Genomic DNA, 12,882 nt, shown 5'->3' on the forward strand with positions numbered 1-12,882 from the left:
AAGCAGAATTGTCTCTAGGTGTTTTATCAGCTCTTCACCTGCCCTCATCAGACAAGGACATCAATGATGGTCTGTGTCCTGGAGACCCTACATGCTTCCTGGAGGTACTGGGGTTAGAGGTGATGGGTACTGAGGGTGGGAAACAGAGTTACGTATTCACAACGGAGTTACATATTCACCTGAGATGTGTATTCTTCACCTGAGATGTGTTTGCTGTAACTAACAGCACTTGGGTCTCATCACAGTTCACCATCTCTGTTTATTTCCCGATAGGGTTCAAGGCTAAGGCTCGGTCTGCAAAGTAGAATCTACCTGACTGTTCAGATGATGAGTAGCTGGGGCAAAACCTTGTCTTCTGGATACTTTACCAAGTTTCCATCCAGCTTCTCCACGAATCCCAACATAGCACACAAGCGAACATGTTTCCAACCCCAGGGATGGGCTGTGTTGACTGCCCACCCTTTCCAGCCACATGTCCCTCATCCTGCATCCCTCGTCCTGTACCAGGGCAAGCTCTTATGAAATAGCACAGCAAGGTCAGGGGGCACGGCAGAGCCATGAGCAGGACCGGTGGGAGCGCCCCCTTCCAGGCACAGGGCCTAAACAATGAGATCGGCCACTTCGCCCCCATCCTCCTTTTGAATGTGTGCGTTGCAAAAACTTAAACAAGTTTCTGCTTTAAATTGCAAATCCAACAAATAAAACATTTATATTAGGTTTGTATTCCAGAGTATTAGTTTATTGTGTCATCTTTTTATCAACATTTTAAGTAAATTTCAGCAACACATTTTTCCTTTTTTATAAATAATCATGGCTGATTGTTTTTTGTTTTTTTGGTTTTTTTGACACAGTTTTGACTCTGTCACCCAGGGTGGAGAGCAATGGCACAGCCTTGGCTCACTGCAACCTCCGCCTCCTGGGTTCAAGCAAGTCTCCTGGCTCAGCCTCCCTAGTAGCTGGGATTACAAGCATGTACCACCACACCCAGTTAATTTTATAATTTTAGTAGAGACAGGGTTTCACCACGTTGGCCAGGCTGGTCTTGAACTCCTGACCTCAGGTGATCCACCTGCCTCGGCCTCCCAAAGTGCTGAGATTACAAGTGTGAGCCACTGCACCTGGCCCTGATTGCTTTTTATACATAAAAACAGAAAATTTTAAAAATTAGATCAACATAGAGAAAGAGCTTTAATTTGGAAAGAATTTCAAAATTGTTCCAATAACTCCATGTATAACATGGAAACCTGATTTATACCATAACAATGTATTTATTTGTTTGTTTTGGGGATTTTGGAAGGAAAGGGGCTTTTTCCATAACCATATGTCATGTCATTGTCCACTGAACTAAACACTTACCATATGATAGTTATTTCAAGTATTCCTCATAGATGTCCAGGACTGATGGTTTATTCATCACATTTTCCAGCTGATGGAAATGAAGTTTAGACTGGCCAAAGAATGACTACGATTACATAGCTGACAAACCTCAGGTTCATGATTCCAAATTCTATGCTTTTTCCCAAACACTGCATTCTTTGCACATGGCCGGTGCTGGTGTGTACACGCATGCACACATACGCGTAGAGCTTGGGAAACTCTGAACACCAAGCGGTTCACTTTAGCACCTCCCCTTTTCTTCTACAAGTTCCCCCCAACCAGTTATTTCAATCAGAGGGTGCTTCAGGACTAAAACAGGATCTGTCTGACCGTGCCTGGCTCAAACACTTTCAATTCCTTCCTAGAATAAGTAGGAAAGCACAGAAAAGGATAAAAACACAAGCACACAGACGGATAGACCTGTCGATCCACAAACCCCCTGCCAGACTCTGGGAGATGCCGGTGACAGGAAAGAATGACAGACCTGAACTGGGAAACACGATCCACAGCCTTGTGCAGAGGCTGGAATGAAGTGCACAGGCGGCTTCAGGGAGGAGCCCCACACAACTCTCCTTACCTAGGAGCCGGCTCATCTGACCCACTAGAGCACAGCAGTTGGTTTTGTGAAAGAAAAACAAAAAAAAGAAAGAAAAGAAAAAACACACAGTGATAAATAACATAGGTTCCATTGTTTTGAAAGTGAAACTCGTTCCAAAACACAGCAGAGGCATGTATCCTCCATGTCTCGCCTTCCCCACTGGGGGAGCCCTTCATCTCTCCAAGGTCAGCCTTTTTTTCCCCCCCATGTTGCTTGAACCTGTCATCTTCCCTCCAATTGCACCATCACTGCCAGTGCTCCCACCGTCACATTGCTCCCACCATCACAGTGCTCCCACCATCATTGTCCCTCTCTAGGCTTCCTAGAAAGGTTGCCCTGCTTTAATCTTGCACTATTTTAATGAGTTCTGCACTGATATCAAGAGTGTCTTCACAAATGCCAATGTGAGTCTCCTCTCCCTGTGCTCCCACACTCATGAGGGACCATCTTGTCCTCCCCCAACTCTGTTCAACTAAATAGACCCTGAATGTATCAGGTTTGTTCTTGGCCCCTCACTCACGAGCTTTCTGCTCCCTTTCTCTACCTAGAATATTCCCATTCCCTCTGTCCTCCTTCACTGGACTTACTCCTTTTCATCCCTTCAGATGTAGCTCCAGGAAAACCTCCCACAGCCCACAGGCAAAGTCAGAGTGCTCTCTCCACTGCGGTTCTGAAGACATTCCCCACACCCCATCACAAGTACAGTTGAGCTGTGATCAGGTGCTTGTATCTCCTCTACAGTAAACTCCTGGTGATAGTTTCAGTCATTCCTTCAAAAAACTTTTATGAGCCCCTATCCCACAGCCAGCACTCCCAACATACAGCAGTGAAAGCACAGGCTCTGTGACTTCGATGCTTGCAAATAGGCAATTGTATAAACAAACAAGATAATTGCTGAGAATGATGGATGCTTTACAACTGTAGCTTTTATTTTTCTATCCCCCAAGATCCAACCCCATTTTTGACATTTAAAAAAAATGCCCAATAACTGTGTTAGATGAATGTAAAATGGCAAGTACCATCGTGATGACAGTAATAAAGTTTTGAGTGTAGAAAATGAGTGATAAACAGAAATACAGAGAGGAGTAGAAGAAGGAGATGAAGGATTAAGGAGAAATTTAACACTGAAGGTTTAGAGAAGGTTTTTTCTTGGCTGTTTAAGACAGTGGCAAAAGGATAGAAAAGAGAGGGAAGATGACAGATTCATTAATACACAGATAGGAAAAAAAGCAGTGTTGAGTGCTTTCTTGAAAAGCAAAAGGAATAACTTCTCTGATATGAGCTTAAAACAGGTATGTGAACACGTAGAAATGCATTGGTAGAAAAGTAACCTGAAAGTTGAGGGGTGTTGTGTTGATGGTATCTGTTTCTTTTAAAAAGTCAAAATCATGGTTGGGTGTTTAGTGTGGAGGGTGGGGAAGGGATAAGTTAGGAGTTGAGGGAAAACGAAAATGGTAAAAGTATGCAATGACCATTGTAGGGAATGGGAAAGGCAGCTTTCTAGAAGCTGAAATAGGACACCCCTCCCCAGAGCCGCTGCCAGCAGCATCAGTGCAGCCACATCCCCGGGTATAAGGTGTGTGACTTTCCATGGAAGAGCTCTACAAGCTGAGGCGCAGAGAGGAGAACACAGAAGGGTAGAGAGGGGATCACTCACTACCGAGAAAAGCTCAAAGTCTAGCAGGTCTTTGGGTCCTGAAAGCCAATAAACCACAGGAGTACATGTCTTCACAAAATGAACTGTGCTGGTGTCTAATGATGCCTAGGGCTGTGGGGTGGCAGGTGCAAGGTCAGAGCCAAAAATATAATGCAGTTTGGAAGTTTTGCTTCATAAAGTGAAGAAGAGACATTAGTTTCAACTCCACCAAGTCGGGGAAATACGGTACATAAGATCGTTTGACCCTGCTTCCAGAATGATTGGCCTAACCCAGCAGCTTGCAGTTCTCCAATTTATCTCCACTGTATGAAATATTTCCTAATGTTTTATGACATAACTAATCTGCTAGCACTGGGCTTTGCTCACACACCCAGGACCAGGTCAATCCACCTGTGTAACAGGGCCCATTCCAGGACACACCCATCATCGCCCCAAATGGTAACCCTCCTATGTACCCCAAGAGGAAGTGAGGGATGGGACACATCTAGGTCAGACCTCAGAAGACATGATTAGAAAGGGAGGCGTAACTGGACAGAGAGCCAGCACACTTTTGAAAATGGCACGCAGGAGAAACGACCTTCCCCTTGCCTTCCTTGCATTAGGTTTCACTGGATCAGAATAAATGTTACGTGGCTCTCTGTGGCCCAGCAAATACAAAGCCTGGAGCATTGTCTGTACTGGCTTCAGTCACTGCCTCCCTTGGAAAACCGAGTGCCAGGCAGACATTGCTCCTGTGTGAAAAGCAACTTGGCCCACAGTCAAGTCTAAGTTTGTAATTGGAGCAGGAAGGGGTGGGTGTGTTTTCAGCAGAGGCAGGTCAACTGGGGAAAAGGTGATGTTTACTCCAGGGCTGGGGAAAGCAGACTTGCTGCATTGAAAGAGCTGAAATAGTAGCAAATGCCACAGAGCCCCTGCAAGCGACTCCGGCAAAGAAAGACAGCTCTATTGGGTTTAGGCGAAAGGGGAAAGTTAGGCAACCGTTTGGAATAAAAAAAAAGAATAAAATCCGGAGCCCACTAAGCCTGTGTCAACAGGCGAAAATCAAGTGAAGGGTTGAGAAAATGAACTGGGTATGGCAGCACCAAGCCCACCATGGGATGGCCACCTAAGGCTGGACCCGGCCTCTGTGCAGGTTAGAAATGAGAAAACTCCAGTGAAGCTTGGAGCAAGGCTCACATGCCCAGCAGGGGAGAAGGTGCCAGAAGGAGGGGGAGGGAGGGAGAAAGGAAGGAAGAGGCTATGTAGATTTATAAAAATCCAGATGCTAGTGTAGAAGGGATCATTGTGCTTTCTCCATTGATTTGCTTATGCTTCTGGAATTTGCATTCACTGCATAATTGCAACCGGAATGCTATAGCGCTCTTCATTAAAAATCTCTTGGAGCAAGTTGAGCCTTTATTGGAGGCCAAATGTAAATGCTTTTGGACCAAAGGTACAGGGGTAAATCTGGACTTTTGTGTGTACAGTGTAATGTTGTGGCTGACATTTTGGGGTGTGACCACATGGTCAAAATGAACCGAAGCATTGAAACATTATTTGGGACAATCGGATCAATGGAAAGAGCTGCTCTTCATCCCACAGGAGAAAACAAAGTCAGTCTAAGTAAAACCTACTCCTCCTTATTTTCTGTAGCACATTTCTGTGCGTAAGTTGTCCTGGAATAAAGACCTCAAATCATATTTTTTATTGTCCCACAGAGCCAGATGTCTAAGCAAGGGTTCTTAAAATTACTTAGGGAATGAAACATCAGAAAGTTATGAAACATGATAAAATATCAATGTTTATCTCTATTTTTAGAACTAGGGTTATTTCAGCGATTAAAAGTATGTCAACATTAAAACCATGCAATTCAAATTCACAACTATGAGCACAGCTGTCCATGAAAATCCAGCTGTCAAGCTACCTCAGGTATCCATTTCTAAGGTACTTGGTTGAGAGTTTGGTACTTGTTCACTCTTTTTCTTATCAATTTAAGTGCTTTCCAGCAGATAAGCAGTAGAATTTCCAAAGATTTAAGAAAAAGTTATTGGGGAACTTTTTAAATTGAAAAAAGCCTATCCCTTTTCTTAGCCTTATATGTGTACCTGGAAAAGATCATTATCTCACTTTAATGGTAAAACCTCAGGTTCAGTCTCCAGAGTACATGTTTTCCACAGGAATCGAGTTGGAGAACCATTGTCCTGTGATGTTTTTCACTTCCCATGTTCTGTCTTAGACTATATTAGAAATGTATTTTTAGAATACAGATTTTCTGCTACAAGAATGAAGCCACTCGTATTTTTCTCTTTGCTCTGATTTCATGATCTATTTTTATATTATTCTATGTACATTTTGTAAGACACCAAAGATACCCTTTTGAAGAGGTATAAATAAGTTACTTAAATACAACACAAACAAAAACAAACACTGACTCACTCTAAACTAAACTCTGGCATCTAGAAATTTAGCATTTAAAACTTCTATTTAGTCATTTATGTAATCATCCATTCAGTGAATAATTAAAGCAAGCTAATTCTACTCCAGACATTGGTTCAGTCCTGGTTATAAGCACATACCAAGGATGCTGGACATAGTAACTCACACCTGTACTTTCAGCATTTTGGGGGGCTCAGGTGGGAGGATCACTTAAGCCCAGGAGTTCAAGATCAACCTGAGCAACACAGTGAGACCCAACACAAAATTTAAAAATTGGAGCAGGGCACAGTGGCTCACGCCTGCAATTCCAGCACTTTGGGAAGCTGGGGCGGACAGATCACCTGAGGTCAGAACTTTGAGACCAGCCTGGCCAATGTGGTGAAACCCTGTCTCTACTAAAATTATAAAAATCAGCCTGGTATGGTGCCATGCACCTGTAATCCCAGCTACTTGGGAGGCTGAGGCAGGAGAATCGCTTAAACCTGGGAGGTGCAGTGAGCTGAGATTGCACCATTGCACTCCAGCCTGGGCAATGAGAGCAAAACTCTGTCTCAAAAAAAGAAAAAATTAAAAAATTAACCAAGCATTGCGGAGTATGCCTGTCATCCCAGCTACTCGGGAGGCTGAGGTGGGAGGACCACTTAAGCCCAAGAGGTGGAGTCTGCAGCAAGCCATAATGACACCACTACACTCCAGCCTGAACAACCAGGGCGAGACCCTGACTCAAAAAACAAGAACAAAAATAAAACAGGTGCCTGGTCACACAGAACTTACATCCTGGAAGGGATAAACAGGAGATAAACAATTCAATATGCATTTAGTAAAATAAAATGTCAGATGCTGGTGTTATTGAAAACTGGGAGGGTCAAGGGGATAGACAGGAAAATTCTTCTTAGAGTGGTGAGGGATGGCCTTGCAGATAAAGTGACATTTAAACGGGAAACTGAAAGAAAAATTCAGGGCAAGCCACACAGCTATCTGGGACGAGAGCATTCCAGGAAGAGGGACCAGCAGGTACACCGGCTCTGGGCAGGGTTTGCTCTTTAACCCTCCTGGAACGAATTGGTCCACAAAGCCTTTGTACCCTTTACACATTTAAATAGCCTCCAAATGACTTCTTTTATGAGATAAGCACAAAGTCAAAGTCCTTTGGATTGAACGTTTCTGTCTTTTCAGAATTCCAATATCACCTCTACCAGAAACTCCTGTTGGCTTGATCTCAGATGCAAGTTTCAAAGCACTCTCTTTATGGTTTCCACTAATTGGGCTCTTATTTACTTTCCCTGCACCAGCAACAAAGAAAGATGAGCTTCTGTGATGAAAATTCACTGTGACTTCGGGCAGAAGGCCTGCTTTGAGAATGTACCTAATTCCTGCCAAAGCTCATCTCTGTATTTCCTGAAAATTGTTGGAGGGTTTCTCATTTGACCGAGAATTCTTTGAAATCAACAGCCAGGAAAAACAAGTAAGCAAACAAGGGCAGCGTCCCAGGGTCACCCGCACTTGGTGAACAGTAGCCAGGAGGGGAGCACGCAGGCTGCGTTCTCCTCCTCAAAGGCCTGGGTTTCCATGGTGCTAGGTCTGCAGAGGGCAGTGTTCAAAATCAGGCCACTGCATGGTGAAACTAGCACTGCAAAACCCCAAATGCTATGGGTGTTGGTTTTACAAAGGATTTATACTATGTCGTGGGCATAGTGGTTCTCCCTGATCACTTTTCGGAATAACTAAAGGACGCTTTCCATCTCTCACTACAAATGGCTGAGGGAAATCTCATATCACTTCTCTCCAGGCCTCAGCTGCTGTTTCTCCTAAAAATATGGCAGTGGGAGGGAAGGGCTGAGCACTCTGAAGTTTTACTTATATCAGGACACAAACATTTGCCTCAAAATGATGACTTTGTCCTCCTGTACAATAATAAAATTAATAAAAGCTCAGTGGCCATTACCAGATGGTGATTTTTTCATAGAAATGCAGAGAACATGATCATAATCCTTGTCCAATTGTGATAACTCCAACATTTATATTAAATTAAGTGGTTGAGGTCTGCGGAGTCTTTGCTTGCCACATTCAACTGTAATATATTTTATTTCATAATCATGCCCCCAGAAACCCCTGTCTGGAATATGCTATTGGACAGAGGACATAATATGCAAATACATCTTATCCGTCATAAAACCAAAGCTAAGGCTGGAAGCAAAAAGGACATTTGTTTGCAGTTCAGCTCTTCCCTTCAGACTCCCCGTTTCCCAGCTCATGTTCCTCTGAGTGCAGCGTCTGCATCTCGCCATCAGAGGGAAAACCTCCACGCAACAGTGTCGTTAACTGTTTAACTTCATTGCTGTTCAAAAATTTTAAAAATCATTGAAAATATCTTAGAAGTCACGGTAAGAAGTAGAATGGGCTTCCATAGCATCTAATGTTTTAATTCTTTAAAAACTATCTGAGGCAAGTGTGGCAAAATGCTAAGATACAGCAAAGCTGAGAGGTGAGGACTTGAGTGTTCCTTACATTAGTCTGTCTTTTCGTGTGCATATATTTCACAATAAACACCCAATAGTAATAGATATTTAATAATGAAACGCGTTAGTGAAAACATCCCTGGATGTTGTGACTTCAATTAATTGATAGAGCTAAATATATCTGCATATTTTTTCATGTACAGTATTTGCAATTAATGTTTAGACTTCCTCCCTCCTCTCCCCAGAAATTTCCAAAAGGCAGGCGACGTAAATGCTTTACATTATGGTATCTATTTTTTGTTAATTGATGCCTTCTTGGGGCAAGACTTTTCTTCCCGCTCTCCTGAGACTCAGCAGCTGCGTGTGGGCATGTAACCCAGCCGAGGCCATCAGCTGGTGCGGTCCCCATTCTCAGCGGGCAAGGGCTGCCTGCAGCCTGGGGTCCATGGGATAAGGCCCTTAGCTGATTGCACACAGACTCACCAGGGCTTAGACACGAAAGAGATGGATGCTGAATATTTCACCTGAGTGTCATCCACTTTCTGTTCTTTGTGTTTGAACTGCCCTAGAAATCCCTCCTCAAGAAAGTTCATCAAACGAAACCAAAGCAGGATATTTCTGTCGTCTCTTCTGCTTAGTACTGTCCTCTTTACAAAGTGTTAGTTGCCTCAACATTACATATAAGTCTACTTTAGGGTTGTGAAGTATATTAGTCAACATTGACTTTCCCTTCCTTCAGCACTGGCGACCCTGGATCACTGGCCACTGGATAACCCTGTACTAGCTTCTTCTGAGCCCGTTAGCACGATGTGGTAGCCCCAGTGCTTACGGCATCCCAGCCTGCATCCAGGTCAGAGGAGGCGCATGCCTCCGCCATGCCGGGCACCCTCCTCCACAGAGAACCCGAGTTCACCTGGGGCTGCCCTCATCCCATAAAAACAGAGGCACTGCCAGCCAGGCGCGGTGGCTCAGGCCTGTAATCCCAGCACTTTGGGAGGCCGAGGCAGGCGGATCACAAGGTCGGGAGATCGAGACCATCCTGGCTAAAACGTGAAGACCCGTCTCTACTAAAAATACAAAAAATCGGCCAGGCGTGGTGGCAGGCACCTGTCGTCCCAGCTACTCGGGAGGCTGAAACAGGAGAATGGCAGGAACCCGGGAGGCGGAGTTTGCAGTGAGCCAAGATCAGGACACTGTACTCCAGCCCAGGCGACAGAGGGAGGCTCATCTCAAAACAAAAACAAACAAACAAATGGAGGCACTGCCATTAGGACAGGGTCAGAGAGAGCCATGCACTCGACATGCGGCCTCTTGGAGGACAGAGATGAGCTCTCCTGGAAGAAGGAAAATGTGAGGAGAGGTCAGTCGCCTTGCCTGGCCACACCAGTCCAGTATATCTTATATCGCAATTTCTTTACTTTTCAAACACACCTTAGCCCAGCACAGAATCGTATGTCCCTCTCTATGGTAGGGAGGGGAAAATGCAAAGAGGAGATCAAAATCAAGCATTCCAAGATTGTGAGGAAGAGCTGGAAATTTGTACTTTTTACCCTTCGCTTCTCCTAAAGTCATTCGCAGCTTTCCCTCAGCTCACAGGTGAGAGGAGGGTACCTGACAATTCCCGCAAGGGGCGGTTCAGCAGATACAAAAGAGGACTGAACAAAATATTAGAACCGTTCAAAGAAAAGGTGACTGCAAGTTGGAAATCATAAACATCACGTGTTCATACGTTACATACTCATGTACCAATATTTGCTTTAAGGATAAAGGCTTTTCTTAAAAATGGATCAGTTGGGCCGGGCGCGGTGGCTCACGCCTATAATCCCAGCACTTACGGAGGCCAAGGTGGGTGGATCACTTCAGGAGTTCAAGACCAGCCTGGCCAACATGATGAAACCCCATCTCTACTAAAAATACAAAAATTAGCCGGGTGTGGTGGTGCACAGCTGTAATCCCAGCCACTCGGGAAGCTGAGGCAGGAGAATCGCTCAAACCCAGGAGGTGGAGGTTGCAGTAAGCCAAGATCATGCCACTGCACTCCAGCCTGGGCAACAGAAGTGAATCAGTCGATTAGAGTTCAGCACTTATTATTATTATTTTGCATAAATAACACTGAAAGTGTCTATTCTTAAATTCTAGTTGAGATGTCTTTCAATAACTTAAGAAGCCATTGAAAAGCAATCTGAAGGCAAAGTTTTTCTAGAGTTTTTGTTTGCCAATTTTTCACCATTGTCACACCTAGGTATAACTTAACAGAAAAAAGTTTGTAACTTGACTATACTCTTTCCAAAGTTTTAACTTTATAAAAAAATGCTTAATTTTCCCCTAGTAGTTCTTTATTATTATGTATGTATCCCATATATGTTTATATATGTGCAAGTATATAATAAAAATTCACAAAACACTCTAAAGGATGTACCTTGTGATTTTCCATTCTAGCCCAATGGAGTTGAGCCAGTTCTATCTTTTAAAGGCAGGTCATGACCCATTAAATTGATTTAACGACCTGCAAGTAGTCAGGCTCCCCAGCATGAAAAGCACTGCTTTAGTAGCTGTCTGTAAGCACCAAGTAGTGAGAGCAGAGAGGAGAACCCCCGAGCACCTCCCCATACTACCCACTGCATCTCAGTGTAATGTCCCAATAGCTCGGAGGATACATAGCAAATGCTTGAAGTATCAACACTACTGAAATCAGTGATGTAATCTCTGAACTCATAGTTACAGTTGCCTATGTTTTGTGAAAGCATACAAATCTCTTGTTTTCCATTAAGACAGGAAAAGAGCACATAGACAACTTCTGTGTCTGCTCCTCCCTGTGCTCGGGGTTCACTCCATTCTTCCAAATATTTTTTTGCCTCTAAGTTCAGAGGTTGACAAACTGTAGTCCATGGACCAAGTCTGACCAATGCCTGCTTTTGTCAAATTGCATCAGAACACAACCACACTGGCTTTGTGTATGTGTTGTCTGTGGTTGTTTTCAAGCTGCAGTGGCAGAGTTGTTTGATTGGAGAAGGTCTGTCACACAAAGCCCAAGACATTCATGAACTGGCTGAAAAGATGGCTCGCCCCCGCACTAAGTCATCTGTAAGTCTGGGAAAACGGCGACCCTTTGATAACTCAGAAGCTCTTTCCCCATATTAAATCATTTGCTCACAAACTTGTTTACCGGGATAATAAGAAGGTGGTATTATTTCCATTGCCGTTTATGCATCAGAGCACATAAATGATCAAGTCAGACTTAGAGATAGGACATATCTTATGGGTTTGAAATGAACCCTTTCCACTGTCTTAGTTTACTTCGTTTTTGTTTGTTTAACATAGTAACAGAGGAAAGAAACTTTGGGGCCCTGCAGCTATGTTCATATTTTGTCATCCCATATTTATTTCTAAAGATGTATGTAATATGTGCATCACACTTCATACTGTAGTTATGTTTCTATTAAAATACTTTAAATTGCTTGCCTTCAAGTAAAATTTGTGGTCTCGGAAAAGTCAGAGCTTCAAGAAACCCATGTGACATTAAATAGAGCCATATTTCACCTCAAAGGGTCATACCACTGTTTGAAAACATGGAAGAAGAAATGGACATCACCAGGAATTATGAGGAACACCTCATACCCACTGAGGGTGTTTGGGGACAGTAGCTACCTGGGCTGGGCTGAAGGGAACGGTCTGCCTGGGGTACAGGAAATTTCTGTTAAAGATAATTCATACACAATAAGTAAGCCAAGCAAAATTGGCCTGCTTTTATCCCAACAAGAGGACCATTCCAAACAGTTAGTGACGAAACAGTCCTACACACACACACACACACAATCATTTGTTAATGAAAGTTCTAAATAATTGCTCTTTTGACTGTTGAGTTTTCATTTCATGTATTTGGTTGTGTGTGTGCATGCACGTGTGTGTGTACGTGTGTGTGTGTATGTGTGTGTGTGATGGGTTGAAATGCATCCCCCAAAAAGCTATGTTCAAGTCCTAACCCCTGGTACCTGTGAATGTGACCTTATCTGGAAGTGGGGGGTCTTTGCAGAAGCAATCAAGTTAAGATGAAATCATACTGAAGTATGGTAGGTCCTTCATCCAGTGTGACTGGTGTCCTGATAAGAAGAGAGGAAGAGAAACAGCAACGCAAGGGAACGTGAAAGATGTGAACATGGAGCAGAGAACAGGCAATGTGTCTGAGAGCCAAGCAGCACCCTGATGGCCCCAGCCACCACCAGAAGCTGGAGAGAGGCAGGGGGCTGATTCTTCCTCCCAGCCCCCAAAGGAACCAGCCCTGCAGACTTCCAGCCTCGAGAACCATGAGGAATCCATGTCTGTTCTTTTCAGCCACACAGTTTGTGGTCATTTGTGACAGCAGTCTGATGAAACTT

Source organism: Chlorocebus sabaeus, chromosome 3, assembly GCF_047675955.1.
Source record: "Chlorocebus sabaeus isolate Y175 chromosome 3, mChlSab1.0.hap1, whole genome shotgun sequence".
Classification (NCBI taxonomy): Eukaryota; Metazoa; Chordata; class Mammalia; order Primates; family Cercopithecidae; genus Chlorocebus; species Chlorocebus sabaeus.